Source organism: Capricornis sumatraensis, chromosome 20 (assembly GCF_032405125.1).
Source record: "Capricornis sumatraensis isolate serow.1 chromosome 20, serow.2, whole genome shotgun sequence".
In the NCBI taxonomy this organism is placed as follows: Eukaryota; Metazoa; Chordata; class Mammalia; order Artiodactyla; family Bovidae; genus Capricornis; species Capricornis sumatraensis.
In genome coordinates, this window is record NC_091088.1 from 54,218,125 (window position 1) to 54,234,657 (window position 16,533).

General features: G+C 57.2%; 1 protein-coding gene and 1 non-coding gene across 4 annotated transcripts in view; one reads left to right on the forward strand and one right to left on the reverse strand.

Moving 5' to 3' along the window:
• Positions 1–661: 661 nt before the first annotated feature.
• PAK4 (p21 (RAC1) activated kinase 4) overlaps positions 662–16,533 on the forward strand; it is a 47,360-nt gene continuing 31,488 nt past the window's right edge. For 2 of the 3 annotated variants that reach the window (XM_068991885.1, XM_068991888.1), the window contains exon 1: positions 662–771. The gene's annotated coding sequence lies outside the window, so the exon portion shown is untranslated. Of the gene's footprint in view, positions 772–8,725; positions 8,773–13,565; positions 13,714–16,533 lie in introns of those variants that run through there. The other variant, XM_068991886.1, reaches the window with a different exon arrangement.
• On the reverse strand, positions 12,045–12,117 carry TRNAG-CCC (transfer RNA glycine (anticodon CCC)). The gene has a single exon. It is a non-coding gene; the product is annotated as a tRNA-Gly (tRNA).

Sequence of the window (16,533 nt, forward strand, 5' to 3'; positions counted from 1 at the left end):
TCCCTTGGTATCTCTAATTTTCTTGAAGAGATCTCTAGTCTTTCCCATTCTGTTGTTTTCCTCTATTTCTTTGCAAGAAACATAAAACTTACCAAAAACAGTGTCTTGGTTCAGGGTGAAGTTCTCGGGCTCAGACTGACAGACGTCGTTCAAAACTCATTATTTACTTTCTGTGTTCCCCAAGCAGCTAGTTTGTCCCCTCTGAACCTCAATTTATCCGTAAATGGGCATTAATATACAACACGGTTGCACTGAGTATTCACCAAGAAATTTCACTTGGCAGGGTGTCCGACACATAGTTCATGCTTCAGAGCCGTTTCTGGCCATTATTACCCACTACTGGCTTCCACTCCCTAATTCCTTTGGGTGGAAGGTGGGATGCAGTTACAAGAGAATAGTCATTTTCCCCTTTAAAAATCCAAGTGGGCTTGGAGCCAAACTACCCGCAACCTTTCCAAATTTTCCAATCCCGGCTCGGCATTTTCCGCCCGAAGGTCTCCGATTGGACAACACGCACCAATCAGAGGCTGGAGAGGGCGCTGCCAGGCGTCCAGCTCCGCCCCTGAGCCGGCCCTGCCCCCTGCTGGATCAGCCCCGTTGCTATGGGGACTGGTGGGCGGCGAAGGGGGAAAGCCCCGGATGTTCGTTGGGGATTCAACATGGCGGCGGCAGTGGCTGTGGCGGCGGCGGCGCCAGAGAGTTGAGGGCAGCAGGAGGGCGCCGAGTTCCAGGCCGAGCGGCCAGGCCGCGAGCGACTGCGGTGCCGAGCCGGTAGGATAAGCTGTCTGGCCGGGGGGTTGGTGTGCGCTGGGCGATGCGGTGGAAGAGCGTTTACGCGACTAGGGGGCGGGGCCGCTGGGGTCAAAGTTCACTCGTGGAGGGAAGGGTCGCTTCCAGGGGGTCGCGGGTCAACGCTGAGCGGGAGGGAGTTGTAGAGGAGGTCAGAGGTCAAACTAACGAAGGGGGCGTGGCGAGGGGGGCGCAAAATTCAAAGTTTGAAGCGGGAGCTCGTTGGAGGGGCACGGGGTGAATGTCAAAAAGGGGGGTCAAAATTAATAATTTGATGGCAGGATGTGCCCATGAGGGTCAGAAGTCACAGCCTTGGGGGCGGCGGATTGGGGATTTAAGGCAGCAGCCAGTGAAGCAAATGAATGAGATTTGGCTTGGGGGGCATCTTTATGGGACCAAAGGTGGAACGTGACCAAATTGTAGAAAGATCACAGGTGATGGTCCCAAGGGTCAAAAGTTAAAACCCAAATGGGACATATTGCTGGAGGGGAGGGAGAGGACACTCAAGAAAGAGGTCAAAGGTGCTTTCCTAAGGGGGAGAAGGAACCTCCCCTCCCCCAGATGATGAAAAGAATAACAAACTCAGAAAGCACTTACTGTGTGTCAGGCCCTGTTCTGAACGCCTACCGTGTATTTAATCCTGACCACAACCTCATGGGCTTGGTGCCATTACTAAGAGGCTTAGTGTTTTGCGCAGGGCCGCCTAATGAGTTAGTTTTGCAGCTGAGATTTGAACTCTGGAGTCCTGGGCTCAGAGTTCTATGTTCTGCTGACTCTCAAATACTCATTCTGTTGGTTAATACTTAATGAGTGCTGAGGCTGTTCTCAGCACCCTGTGTGCCTAGTCTTACTATAGCACAATCTGGATAGACCCACTTCACAGCCAGGAGAAGTGAGGCATGGAGAGCTCCTGCTAAGTAATGGAGGAAGATTCCCTGCTGGATCTGAATAATTCCAGAGCTCCAGCCTCCAGTCACCACACTGTAAACTGCTGGCAGTCTGTTCCTAGAAGCAGGGAGCTGGGCAAGGCTGGGCCACTCCTTGGGCAGGAATAGATTGTCTCTTTGGCCTCTGTGGAAGGGTGTGATCTGGGAGGAGAGGTTCCCCTGGGCCTATGGGATGTGGTGTTTGTGGGTGGCCCAGAGTCCAAGTGAGTCTGGCAGGCTACTGGCTAGGGAGGGTGTCCTTGGGTGGTACTCTGTACAAAGTTGGGTGTTCTCTGTACTTAAAACCGCAACCTCTCATCACGGCCGTCAGTTGCTCCCACCTCTGGTTCTGCTGCTCTCCCCACCCCTCCGGGAGGTCCAGCCACGCTGGCCTGCCTGCTGCTCTTCGGCTCTGCAGGCTCATGCCTGTCTCCAGGTCTTTGACCTTCCTGTTCCCTTGCCTGGAATCCCGTCTCTGCTCTGTACCCTCTCAGTCACCAGTCGCTCACAGCTTGACCGGGACCACCCTGTCCCCACACACTCTTTATCTCACTGTTGTTCTCTGCCAGCGCTTCATCTGTGCTTAACTTATTTATCAGAGCGCAGTTGATCTGCCTCCTGCTAGAAGGTGGGCCCCTCACAGGCAGGAGTTTTCCCATGTTCTTTCCCTGAATCCCCACAGGGTTGGTGGCGATTGAATGTTGGGCATGGTGCTGGGTCTGCAGCAGTGGGCAGGACCGCGGGGAGCCCCTGGCCCCCAGGGGCCCTCAGTGTCCCTTGGTGGGAGCAGACTGGGAGCAGACCCCTAGCCAGTGAGACATGGCTACATCTCGCCCAGGGTGATGTGACCTGGGAACACATGCTCGGGGGCGAGGAAAAAGCCCCGACCCGGGGCCCCAGACTTGGAAAGTCCCCTGGGCAGTCTCTGAAGGATGGGTAGGAGGAATGGGAAGGAGTGTGCCAAGCAGAAGGAAAGGCGTACGTGGAGGTCAGGGGCGCAGAATTGGGGGCTGTGGGCAGCATGGAGCCTGAGTGAGACCCCTAGGGTTCCCGGCTTGGAGTGGGGTGGGCAGTGGAGCAGAGGCAGATGAGTGGCCGCCCCATGTGTGTGGAGCTCTGAGGCAGTACCTGGGAGTGGTTCAGAGAGGGGACGCTGGGACAAGGATGCCTGGCTCACACCCAGCTCCATCACTCACAGGCTGTGTGATCGTGGGCAAGTCGCTTAACTTTTCTGGGCCTCAGTTTCCCCCTGTGCAAAATGGGCATAATGATAGTGGCTACCTCAGACCTGCCGTGAGGATGTGGAGCGTAAAGAGCTTGGCCCAAGGCCTGGCACACGGTAGCGGCTGTGTCTGCCCTAGTCTTCAGGCTATTGCAGCTACTGCTGCCTGGGGAGGGCCTCAGAGGTGAAGTCCGTCCGTCTCCACCTGCCTCCTGGCTTGCTCTGGCAGGGTCACTGGGTGGGCACGTGGCCAGGGAGCACTACCAATCCCCGCAGTGGCAGCTCGCTCAGCGGCGTCTCAGCACAGATAAAGGCGGGCTTTGGTGCTGGATAGGGATTTGGCACTGGACACCGACATTCAGGTTCCCTCCCCGTCACTTACCAGCCATGGGACCTTGGGCAAGTGATGTCTTGTGTGCCAGTTTTGTTCTTATGATACGTTTTAGACTAGTGGAAAGAGTAGAGCTTCAATATAGCAAAACACCCAGGCTTCCAGCGTCCAGCCTGGGACTGTGGATACAGTTACAGGCCCCTGTTCTCTGCCCCGCCTTCCCGATGGTAGCCACTGGGCTGGATTTGGCCTCCAGCCTTCCCTCACAGGTTTTCCTACTGTTACTACCCTCGGAGGGATTTGCAAACGACAGAGTAATAGCTCTCAACCCTGGCTCCACGCTGCAGTCACTTGGAGAGCTTTCCAGAAAGCTGCTGCCCCAGCCCCCTGCCCCCTCCTGGACTCTGGCCTGGGTGCCCTTGGTCTGGGGTGGGGCTAGCTTCAGCACGTGGTGGTAATGGCCGGCCAGGGTTGTCCACGTTTTCACAGGTCGTTACAGATGGCGCCACGGGAAACAGCCTGCTGCTGCTTCTCTGCGTCAGTGTGGCTGTTTCTCGTGTGGACGAGTGTAGATCTGGCGCAGGTCGTTCATTTCCCCCTTGTGTGTTTCCTTTTGTGATGGTGCTGCACCAGAGTTACCCGTCCATCTTTTGGTGGCTGTTTAGGTGGTTTCCACTGGGACTGGACAGACAGCGCTGCCACGAACATTAGAGTGTGTTTCCCTGTGTCCTGCAGCCAGAGTCTCTCAGGCATATGCCGCACAGTGGAAAGGCTGGATCTTCCCAGATTGCTCTGTTCAGCATTTGTACCAGCGTGTTTCCCAGCAGTGCCTCAGGGTTCCCTGGGCTCCGTGCTGCTTCGGGCAAGCTTGCAGTCCTTGCCAAAACAGTTTCCTCAGCCCTGAGGTGGTGGGTTTTATGCCACCTGCCCCCTTCCCCGGTCTGGTTGCAGACAGGGGTACGGTTCATGTGATGAGCTTAGCTGGGGTCTGACACCTGTTGGACCCCCACACCCAGAGGAGAAGGTAGGCTGGGAAAGGCTTTGACCTTTGCCCTCCAGGACATCCAGGACAGTGGCTGAAACTTTGACCCACCTCTCCTGGGGGATCATCTCCCAGGGCTGGCCTTTGGAAAGGGAAACATACTGACTTAAACCTCCTCAGGAAGGAGGCAAAGAGAAAGGAAGTGCCGCTCGGAAGGGGACGAGGAAAACCTGGTTACTCTGTGTGTGTGTGTTACACTGCTCATCGGTCCCCGTGGTGACCAGCGCAGTCAAAGCCCAGTCCTCAGGGGTCGCAGGACTGTGAAGGAGACAGACCTGGCCCCAGAGTGACGGCCCAGAGTGGTCAGGCTGGGTAGGGATGCTCGAGCAGAATGGTCAGGGCTGGGACGAGGCAGGGACTGAAAGAACCCGGAGGCGGCTCCTCACTCCACCTGGGGGTCCAGCGAGGGCTTTCTGGAGAAGGGAGAGCTGGGAAGAACAGAGCAGGCAGTGGGTGCAGAAAGTGTGAAGGCCTCAAGGTCCGAAGGCGCTTGGGATGTCAGGGTCCCACCAGAGAAGCCAGGGTGGCCGAGTCAGCAGCGAGGCCAAGGACATGGGGAGGTCTGGCAGACAGGATACAGCAGGGGTCGACGGGCTGAGACAAGGAGTGTGGATTTCTTTCTGTGTGTGATAGGAATCATCGTAGGGCTTTAAGCAGCATCTGCTTTCCCTTTTATGAAGATCGCTCCATGTGGGGAACAGATCAGGGAAGGCGGGGGAGGGAGAGGGATAGTCCATGCCGGGGAGGGTGGGCAGCATGAGACTGGTGGAGATGGAGAAGGGTCCTGAGTGCTGGCTAAGGTTTTGAGTCCTTTACTCGTATGAACCCATTTGATCTTCACAGCAGCCTACAGGCAGGCACCGCTCTGTGGGGGTGTATTCGCTCAGTCGTGCCTGCCTCCTCGCAGTCCCATGGACTCTAGCCCGCCAGGTTCCCCTGTCCATGAAATTCCCCAGGCAAGAATACTGGAGCGGGTTGCCATTTCCTCCTCCAGGGGATCTTCCCGACCCAGGGATCAAACCCATGTCTCTTCATGTCCTGCATTGGCAGGCGGGTTCTTTACCACTGTGCCACCTGGGAAGCCCATAGGTACGGTTATTAACCCATTTAGAGATGACAGAATGAGCCCCAGAGAGGTGTGTGACCTGCCTGGGCCACACAGCAGGCAGGTGGCAGAGGCAGGACTTGAACTCCAGGCCTTTGGGCTCCAGAGTCACTGCTTGTTTTTACAGTGGCCCTCCAGTGACTTGGAAGTGGTTTTGATAAGGGCAGGCTACTTCCTGTTCTTAACCCAGGTTCCTGTTTGGACAGAAACTCTTTAGGGGCAGCCTGGGTAGTTTCTGAGCCCTGGGCCCGCGCCTCCCTCAGGGCCGCCCACAGCTCCTTCCCCTTCTGGCCCACTGCGTCACCGCTCCTTGTCCTGCTGGCTCCCAGTGAGCCAGACTTCCTGGCCAGACGGCGGTTGGGGTGTCCCCAGCAGCTGCTTCTCCCATCACCCCAGCCAGGCGGCCACAGATGCTGCCAGCAGGAAGCGGTCTCCTTCCAAGTCACGGCCAGGGAAATGGGACCCTTCCCGGCCCAGCCACCCATCCGGGGCTGGGGCTTATTGTCTCACAGCTGCTCTGGCCCACAGGAAGGTTGAGGGGGAGGCAAGGAGGGTCAGAAGGGGAGCTTTCCCAGGTCCCAGGGGAGCCAGCTACGGCAGATGTATCAGGAGCCACCACTCACCGCTGCCAGTGTCACAGGGCCCCTGGTCCCACCCTGCCCTTCCCCAGGGTGCCAGGTGCTCTGCTGCCATCCTGGGAGCAGTGGCAGCTTCCCTGCCAGGGCCACGCATTCCCCGCACCCCGCAGCCCGATGCCCTAACGGGGACCCCGGGGCGGGGGGCGGAAGGCAGGGCCGCCTCGGCCTCTCCTTCCTCACACGGTGCTCATGCTGTTGCTTCAGCCGTGTCCGGCACTTTGAGGTCGCATGGATTGCAGCCCGCCAGGCTCTTCTGTCCATGAGATTCTCCAGGCAAGAACACTGGAGTGGGATGCCATTTCCTTCTCCAGGAGAATCTTCCCAACCCAGGGATCGAACCCGCATCTCTTGCATTGCCTGCATCGCAAGTGGGTTCTTTACAGCTAAGCCACCGGGGATGTCCTCCTCAGCTGTTAAATGAGCTATTGCGAGGGTCTGAGGAGACTGATGTCGACGTGCTTGCATGTTGCCGGGCACAGAGTAAGCTTATCGGATGTGCCCCCCTCTGGGCTGCAGCCTCCTCTTCACCTGCTCCCATACCCTCAGGACACTGCGCGAGCCCCCAGCTCCCAAGTGCTAAGAGCTAGATGTGTGCTTTATAAGCATCTCCCAGCAGCTCAGCCCAGAGCCCTGAGGAAGGGGTGTTATTAACCTCATTTCTCTTTTCCTGCATTTTAATTTTAAGAAGGCCCATTTTTGCCCCAGCGGCATGTATGATCTGTTTGCAGTTGAGAAGCCGCGCAGAGCACAGAGGCTGTGCAGCTGTAGGTCTCTTTCCCATCCTGGTGGTCGGCCCCTTCCCAGAGACAGCCTTGTTCTGCTTTCTCTTCTTTCCTGGACATTTGTTCCTGCCCGTGTTCTCTCCCACTTTTGCTTTGCTCACATGGAGCTGACTTTTCACGTTTGTATTCTGTCCTGCTCCTTGCACTTTTCACTCTTAAGTTCTGTGTCAGGAGGTCAGGGGCTCCCTTGCACTTTCTACGGCTGGGGCAGATTCCATGGTGTGATGTCTTCCTGCACACGCATGTGAGCTGTGTGCACCTCTGGAGGTGCTTGGGGTCTGAGATGTGTGCCCAGGAGCCCTGCAGTAGTGTCCTGGTCTGCCAAGAGTCCGTGCCGGTTCGCACCCCCACCCCCAGTGTCCAGGGGCGCCAGGGTCTGTCTCCTCCCATGCTCACCCTGTGGACGGGTGTCATCAGATGCTTTGACCTCGGCCAGTCAGACAGGTGCCGAGTGGTCCTCACTGTGGTTCTAATTTTAACATGAGCAAAGGGGAGCATCTTTGTTGAAAGCCATTTGGAATTCCTTTCCTGTCTATGTGTGATATTTTGCTTTCCCTAAAAAGAAGAAACTGAGGCAGAGGCTAGACACCCTACAGCGTGTGAGAGGCAAATGTGGGACTCAAACCCAGGCAGGCCTGCCCTCTCCAATCCGGAGCTCTTAACCTGTCTGATGGTAGTGGAGATTGAGGGCACGGACTCTGGAACCAAGCTCGCCACTCTTGGCTGTGTGATCCCAGACAAGTTGCTTCTCCTCTCTGTACCTCCGTGTCCTCATCTGTAAAATGAGGATGATAATGATACCTCCTTTATGGGGTTGTTCTGAGGATGTAGATGCCTGCTCATCAGGCAGAATGCATAGTCGATGTTCAAAGACTATTAGCTGCTGGTATTAGTCCTCATAGGAGTTCTCTATGTTATTGGTATTAGCAGGTACCGTTCTGCGTGTTTTGAGTAAATGAACTTATCCCATCCTCCTAGCAACCCCAAGATGTAGGTATTTAGGGCTTTTTGTTGTTGTTGTTGTTTGTTTCGGCTGCGTTGAGTGGCATGTGGAATCTTAAGTTCCCTGATCGGATCCGAGCTTGCACCCCTGCAGTGAGAGCTCGGAGTCTTGACCGCTGACCACCAGGGAAACCCTAGGTGTACATGTTCTTGAGTGAAGTGAGTGAAAGTCACTCAGTCGTGTCTGACTCTTGATGACCCCATAGACTATACAGCCTGTGGAATTCTCCAGGCCAGAATACTGGAGTGGGTAGCCTTTCCCTTCTTCAGGGGATCTTCCCAAGCCAGGGATCCAACCCAGGTCTCCCGCATTACAGGCGGATGAGCCACAAGAGAAGCCCAAGAATACTGGAGTGGGTAGCCTATCCCTTCTCCAGCGGATCTTACCGACCCAGGTTGCAGACAGATTCTTTACCAACTAAGCTATCAGGAAAACCCCGTACTTGTTCTTCTCTTCCTTTTAAGAGGAGGAAATTGAGATCCCAGGAGACCAGCCTGGTGTCACAGAGTCAGCAGGGCTGGGGTTTGGCCCGGGGCTCCTAACCACTGGGGGGCACTCCCTGAGCCACCCCCCTCACTGAGCCAAGGGATTAGAAGGCTGTCCCTCTCGCCCCCGCGCCCACTCAGGGCTGGCTGCAGCGGAGCTCGGAGGGCACACCTTGGCAGGTGGGGGCTCCAGGCAGGGGCCCCACAGAGAGAGCCTCCCTCCCCCGCCCTCTGCTCCCCTCCGCCAGCCCCAGCCCGGCCCTGGAAACTCCTGATAAAGCGGCATTGTGTGGCAGTTTCGGGCTGGCTTCCCCCAGCGGGTTTCAGCCACTCCCACCCTACGGGAAGCGGCCTGGGCCGCCTCCCCTCCCCCGGCCCTCCTCGCTCAGTGCCGGGAATGGGGAGGAAGTAGGCCGGCGAGAGAGGGCCGGGCTCCCGCCGTCCCCCAGGTGAGGACCCCTCCCCCATCAAGCCCTAAGCGCACGCGCTCCCTCTTTCTGGTGCTTGCTTTTTCCCTAGGGACCCCCTCCTCTGCTGCCTCCAGCGCCTCCACAGCCCCCTTCTCCCTCCTCCTCGTCTTCAGCAGAAGCCTGGCCCCAGGTCGCTGTGTGTGTGTGTGTGTGTGTGTGTTAGGTACCTTGATAATTCCACCTCTTTTTCAACCTTTAATAATTGTGAAGCTTAACATACCTACGGAAAAGTGCATCAGTGCACACATCAGTCTAACAGGTAATTATAAGGTGAGCAGCATTTCCCCACACCTAGGCGGAGACTGAGAACACCCCACCCCAGGACCTCCCTGTTGACCGCAACCCCAGTAGCGGCCACCTCCCTGACTTTGGGGCTCACCAGCTCCCTGCCTGTCTGGCGGTTTTACCAGGTCTGCGTCCCGAGTCCTAGCCGCCACCTTGGCAGCTCGCGCCCTTCGCACGAACGGACTCCTCCAGCACGGCCCCGTCTGGTCTCCCTCATCCTTGGTCTGGGAGGCGCATCCCTGGGGTCGCGGGTGCGAGTGGTCTGTTCACCGTGCAGTGTTCTAACCGTAACTTAGTTCTCCGCTCCCACTGCCCAGGTGTGAATGTGCTCTTTGAACATGTCTGCCAGGATGTCTGTGCCCACACTTCCCCAGGGATCACGTCCAGGGTGCAGTGCTCGGGTGGGGTGGGGGGTGTGTCTCGTCACCTTTAGCAGACCCCGCCACGCAGCTGTCCTTGCCTGTCGGCAGCTGCACAGCCTCCCTCCCTAACACGGGGCCTGTCAGATTCTGCAGTTGACCTTGGAGCATTTTATATTCTCATCTCCTGCAGAAGCTTATCACCAAGATAAGTCCTCTTGTCTTTTCTCCTCCCCGGGGTTCCTTACCCATCCCGCTTCTTATGCTTGCCTCTGGGCTCTTGAGACCCCGGTGAACACAACAGGCTCCCTCACTGGGCTCGGTCTGGCAGCGGACTCTGTATGGACCAAGAGTGACACGGAGACACGGAAAATAGACCAGACTCCAGGCCCCATCTTCTCCCAGCGGCCCTGCCTCGTTCACGGGCATCCCATCCACCCTCCTGGTCAGGCTGGGAATCTGATGTCATCCTGACTCCTCTTGGCCTCTTCCTCCACATCCAGGATGTCCAGAAAGCCTGCGTTTCTACCTTCAGATGAGAACCCGGGACCTCCCACTCTTTGTTGCCACCCTCAACTCCAGCCTCCACTGTGGGGGCAGCCCACCCCCGCACCCCCCCAGCCACTGCCCCACAGTCGGTCCGCACGCCCAGCTAGAGGGAGCCCGGGTCAGATCCCGCCGCTGTCCTGCGGGGGACCCCTTCCCTGGCTTCATCTCCTTTGGGGAGCAGCCTTCCAGGTCCCGGAAGATTCTGGCCCAGCTTCCCTGCTCGCCTTCACTCACCTCCTGCGGCCCTGTCGCTGGAGCGTTCCGGGCCGAGTCTGCCTCGGGCTGCTTATTCAGCGGCCCCTCCTAGGTCTACAGGTCCTTGTCACTCGCTCCCCACCTTCGCCTGCTTGGCTTCCCTGGTCCACTCACCATCGCTACTGCTCCAGGGTGGCCGGGTGTGTTGCTTGGTGTCCCCCTCGCCCACCCACCCCCATAACTTAGCTTCGGGGCGGGGGCAGGTGGGCCGCTTACTGTGTCCCTTGCTGTATCCTCAGGGCTTGACTTCCACTAGTTGCTCCCCAAGCACTGGTGGGCTGAATGAATGAATGAGAGGGTGTAAGAAGTGGAGTGTATCTCTGCCAGGGTGTATGTTGGATGGGGGGGAGGGGGGTAGTTCCCCCCAGGTGAGGATTCCAGAGCAGGCTTTCCTGAGGAGGAACTGCCACTTGAAGGATGAACTCGGGGAGGTGGAGGGTCGTGGGTTCGAGGCTGAGGGAGCTGATGTCCGAGGCAGGAGAGCGCAGGGCACCTTTGAGGAACTGAAAGAAGACTGACATTTGGTTCTGTCTGCTCTGGAATTGAATCTTGACAGCCACTTGGGCCTCTCTGTGTCCCAGTTTCTTCCTCTCTAGAACCAAGGCTCCTCTGGGTGTCCCAGGGCATATCTGAGGTTCTGCTCCTAACACACTTATCCTCGGGCCTGGCAGAGAAATAGGAATGTGACTGGTTTATTATCTTTTTTCCAACAAATACTCAGGAGTGCCTGGCCCTTTGTGGCCTCCAGGGACACTGTGCTGATAAACAAACCCAGTTGCTACCCACTTGGAGCCTGTCTCTTGGACTCTCAGCCTTCTTCCCACACCCCTGACATATCCCAGCTCCATCTCGGAGGCGAGAGAAGGCCTCAAATGACCTTGAGCCTGGGGAGTCCTTATTCCTGAGGCTGATTAATAGGGAGAACTAATTGAGGGTTTGCACGTGCCAGGCCCAATGCCTGTACAGAACTCCCACACTGCTTCTGCTCAGTCCTCCCGGAAGGTTTCGACCCATTTCAGAGATGAGGGAGGTGAGGGCAGCGCCAGTGTTGAGTGCTGGGCCCATCCTGCCCACTGGTGCTGAGCTGGTGTGGTGCCGTCTCCTCCCGGGCCAGAGCAGCCTTCCCCGCTCTGTGCACATCTGGAGTGCACATCCGGAGCGCCCCCTGTGAAGGGCCCATTCCAGCCGCTTGCCTCTTTCTCCTCCAGGCTGTCTGCATTTTCATTTTGAATTTCTGTGAGTTAAGTCTTAGGAGTCTGGACCAGAACCTGTGTTTCTAAGCTGGTCCTCCTTATCTTCTCTCATTTGGTGGCCTGTCTTTTCAGTTTCTTTAAATTGTGTCTTTTGGTGAAGCTTTTAATTTTACTGTAGGCAGATTTATCACCCACTTCCTTTATAGTTTTATAGTTCTACTTTTCACATTTAGTCGCTCTTTGTTCTGGAATTTCTGTGCGCGTGCGCACGCATGTGTGTGGTGTGAGGTATTCACTCAGTTTCACATTTTCCACCTGGATCTCCAGTCATTCGTACACCGTTGTGACAATAGGCCGTCGTTTCTCCTCTGCCACCTGGGCCGTAAAGTCATGTCTCTGTAAGTGGGTCTGTTTCTGGGTGCTCTCATTCTTTCTTGTGCTCAAGTTTGCCTATTCCTGTATCAGTACCCCGCTATCCTAATTCATATAGTTGTCTTTTTTTCTTAATATTTCCATTTAAATGGCCAAGCCAGGTCTTAGTTGTGGTGCAAGAGATCTTCAGTCTCTTTAGCAGCCGGCAGGATCTTCAGCTGCAGCGTGTGGTATCCAGGTCCCTGACCAGGGATCGAACCTGGGCTCCCTGCATTGGGAGAGCAGAGTCCTAGCTACTGGACCACCAGGGAAGTCCCACTAGTTGATAATAAGTCTTGATGGCTTGGAGAGCAAGCCTTCCCACGCATGCGTCCTTCTTCCCAAGTATCTCGGCCAGTTGACTTTTTGTACCGCCACTTAGATATGAGACAAGCCTCGCGCCCCACAAACAGACATGACGTTGAGTCTCCCAGTCCATGAACGTGGTCTGTCTCTCGGTTTATTTAGGTCTCCTCTGATGTCACTCAGCAGAGGGTCACACTTCTCCAGCCGGGCCTTGCCCACCTCTTGCGGGGTTTATTCCGGGCACTTGGTGACGTGGCAGAGGGGAGCCCGTGGCCGCCCCTCCCGCGTGGCGTCTTGCTCCCTGGGCTCGGCCTGGCTGGGTGAGGCCCTCAGAGCAGAGGCAGGAGCCTGGCTCCCCCATGCTCTGCTTCCTCCCAGGCACCGCCCCTGGGCCCTGGCAGAGGGCGGGCAGGTTGCCCGGAGAGGAGGTTGTAATTTTCCTGAATGATTTCAAGGGCTAATTAAAGGTTTTCCTTGACTAATCAGCTTACGGTTTAATTATCAGGAAACAGGCTCAGGGATGCAGGAAGCAGCTCGCTGGGGTCTCCTCACAGAGTGGCCAGAGGGAGCCAGGGCCGGGCCGCTCCCCCTGGGGTGGTGGCGGGATGTGGGGATAGCTGAGCATCCTTGGAGGCCGGCCGAGGTTCTCCAGCCCTGCGAGGGGACCAGGTGCAGGGCAGCCGGCGCCTGTGGTTGCGGTCTGAGTGCGTCCCTTCCCGGCTCTAAACCCTTCCAGGTCCCCTCTGGTGGGCTGGGCCTGATCCCTCCACTTACCTCCTGCGCTCCAGCCTCAAGGCCTTTGTTTCACGCTCTCACCTCGGTTATTCTCTGGGGTTGGGCTAAAGGTCACACCTCTGGGCAGCCTTCTCAGGCCACTCCCGCCTCCAGAGCAGGAGATGAACTCTGCCCGCCACATGCTGCAGTCAGCACGGTGCACCCACCACTGATCAGGGCTCTTCGCCTGGGCTGCGCTCTGTGGTCCAGCACTGGGGGCTTGGGGGACCCAAGAGGAGAAAGGGGCTCAGGACGGGCACCCCAAGGAGAGGGCTAGGAGTAGGCTTCAGGCCCGGAGGACTGAGTGGTTGCCCAGGCCTTGGGGGAGCAGGGGGCGGTTGACAGCCTGGCCAGTGACCTGGCCAAGGATGGGCTCTTGGCAGTTGGCGAGGGGGGAGGGGACCTGGGGATGGCCGTGCCAGGCCTGGCTTCATTCCTTGCATTCCTCAGCCGGCCCCAGACTCCGGTGGGCAGGCAGAGAGGGGCCTCCTGGGCCGCGTGACCTGCCCCTCCCTCTCCTTTTCCTTTCCGCACCCTACCCCGCCCCCCATCAGTCTGTCTCACTTATACCACCCTCCGAGGACTCAGTCCTGGGACTCTGTGTCCAGGCTCCTCTCCGCCCCCATCCCATGGTCCTTAGGGTTACCTGGCACAGGTGTACATCACTGACTCAACGGACATGAGTCTGAGCCAACTCCCGGAGATGGTGAAGGACAGGGAAGCCTGGCGCGCTGCAGTCCATGGGGTCGCAAAGAGTCGGACGCCACTGAGCGACTAAACAACCAAAGGTCAGACCACTTGAATCTGAATCTCTGGCTGTGGGGCCTGAGCCCTGGGTTTTGTGTGTGTGTGTGTTTTTTTTTTTAAGCTCCCTGGGCGACTGTAGTGTGATTCTGAACCGAGATGAGAGCCACTGGCTTACAGAAACGGTAGAAATCACATATTAGCTTACGCAGTGTTTGGACACTTTTCTAGGCTTCTGACATGGCGTGATTAAGTCGTGTCAGCCCTGTCACCCCCACAGCCTCACTACAGGAAGATGTGACTGTTATTCCCACGTTACTGACAAGGGAGCTGAGGCCCCAGAGGAGGCGTCAGGGCTGCTTCATCCCTGGGCCCACCAGCCCGTCGGGGCAGCTCCTGCTCCTCCTCCCGTCTTTCTCTTCCAGAGTCTTTGCCTCTTGTCTCTCCTCTCCTCTCCCTCAGTTTCTACTCCCTCAACTCCCCTGCAGAGGCTTCCCTGTTTGCAGGCAGGATCCTGCCGAAGCCACACAGGGGAGATGGTTTCTGCAGACCCAGGACGAGGGGGTGGTGCTGGTCCCCGCACACCAGCCGCCCTGGCTGCTCCTGGCACCTGGAAGGGGAGGGTGTGGGGGGCAGGGCATGCATGCCCCTACTCGTGGAGGGCCTGGGGTCCTGGGACCAGCCCTGCAACCTTGCAGGGAGGAGCGCCCAGGCTGGTGGACCCCCCAGATCCTGTGGGCCTCCAAATCTGATGTTGTCATCCGTTGCTGGTTACCATTTCAGGCTCCCATGGAGTGGCTGATGGTTTAATTTCAGGGAATGTTTGTGCTCAGATGTGACTGTGGCGTCGCAGGAGCCATTATGATTCATTCAGTGGGCATGAGGGGAGCTGAGAGGCCAGAAGCCCCTGTGCCCCCGCTCCCCAAAGGCCCCCTGGCCTCCTCTTCCCCCATCCCCTCCGGGCAACGACTGGGCATCCAGCTTTCCTGCTGGCCTCACCCGGCTGCCCCAGCCTCCTCTGTGACCCGGGGCCGGGCCCTGAGCCCCGGGTGTCTCTGCACTGGTTCCCGTTCAGAGCGACTCTCGGCCCAGGTCTGCCATCGCCATAGCTGCTGCTGCCGTGAGGTCTGTTACAGCTACTAGAGGCAGGATACGTGTCCACAAGGTGAGCGACCCACGAATTCGTCACTGTTCTGACTAGGTCACATCATCATGTTGTTATAGCTACTACTGCCGTGAGGTCAGTTACAGTTACTAGAGGCAGGATACGTGTTTGGATTTAGTAATTAAGGCTCATAAGGTGAGCGACCCACGAATTCGTCACTGTTCTGACTAGGTCACATTCCCTTTAGTTTAAAACCTCTGTATGATGGAAGTGTCCACACGCTCTTCTGAACAATGGCCTGCCGCCCTCCTCACGGCCCCCGCCCCAGCTTCAGCAGTTATCTGTCACCACCTGGCTTTTTCATCTGTACCCCACCCCCCACCTCCCTGATTCTTGGGACGCAGTTCTTAAACATGGGTTTACTGCAGCCATAAATATCTCAGATTTTTTGCATATAAGAGATAAGGAGTCTTTAAACACACCCCCACACACGATACCGTGGCTACAGGAGAAAAAGAACCAGTACTTTCTGAGTAGCCTCGCATTTGCCCAGTTGTCCTGTCGTCGTTTTCTCCAGCGTGTGTGTTTGACTTGGCATCCGGACAAGGTCTGCTCCGCGTTTGGCCGACAGGCCCCTCTTCCCTGTGCCCGCTGATTGGGTCACTGACCTACCAAAAGCCCGATCCTCCATCCTCTGGAGCTCCCCACGGTCCGGGTCTCACCGGGGCATCCTCGTGGTGTCATTTCACGGGTTCCTCTGTCCCCCGTGCTTCCTGTATGTTGGGCCTTAGGTCTAGAGGTGCGATTGGATTCGGGTTCCGCTACTTCATAGATGGTGCTTTGTAGGAATTCAGGCCAACCTTCATGTCTGGCTGACTATTTTGAAGTAATTTCTTTTTTTTTATTTTTGCAAGTGAGTGGATTAAAATGGAAATTCTTAAGTTGCTCTTAGTGAGGCTGGTAAGCGGTATAGCAGAACAGGTGACCGGGGTCTGGGGGCACAGGGCTGTGCTGAGCCCCTGGCTTCCAGTGAGCCTTCTTCACGAACCGAACCGTAGCTTTGGGCTCCCGCTCTTCTGGGGCCAGAGGCCCCCAGCTGAGAGCCATCCCTCTCCCCCACCCTCATTCTTCACCCTCCCCTCTGCTTATCTTTAGGGGCTCCTGCCCCAGCTCTGCCCTTGGCCAGCTGGGCCCCCAGGGAGCTTTCCCATCCCCCCACCTGCTTCGTCCTCAACATAACACGGTGGCGGTAGGGCGGCTGCACCTCCGGGAGGGCTGTGGTCAGGAGGTCCGGGCTCCGAGCGGCCCTTCTGCATTCAGTGTAGACTCTCTTTGACCTCAGCCACGCCACTCTCCCCTCACACCCTCCCTCCCTTCCTGCCACACCGGCCTCCTGGGCCAGCCTCGGGCATTCTGGAACGAGCTTGCAGTTGTGGTTTCTTCTACCCTGAAAGCATTTCCCTGGGTTCCCCACGTGGCTCCCTCACTCCCCCTGCTCCTGCTCAGGGACCCCCACCCCCCTACACACCCCGTCCCCCGCACACACGCCGTGCTCTGCTCCCCCTCCCACTGGTCATGTACTTTTTTGTTTGCTTTTATGTTATCTTATCTCCCTCAGTCACTAGCATGTCATCTCCGGGAAGGAGGGACTGTCTTATGCACTGGGTCCCCAGTGCCTAACAGTGCCTGGCATACACTGAGTGTATCATCAAGAGTTGCTGAGTGCATGGCCGAATGAGAGTGTAAACATGGTTAAGTG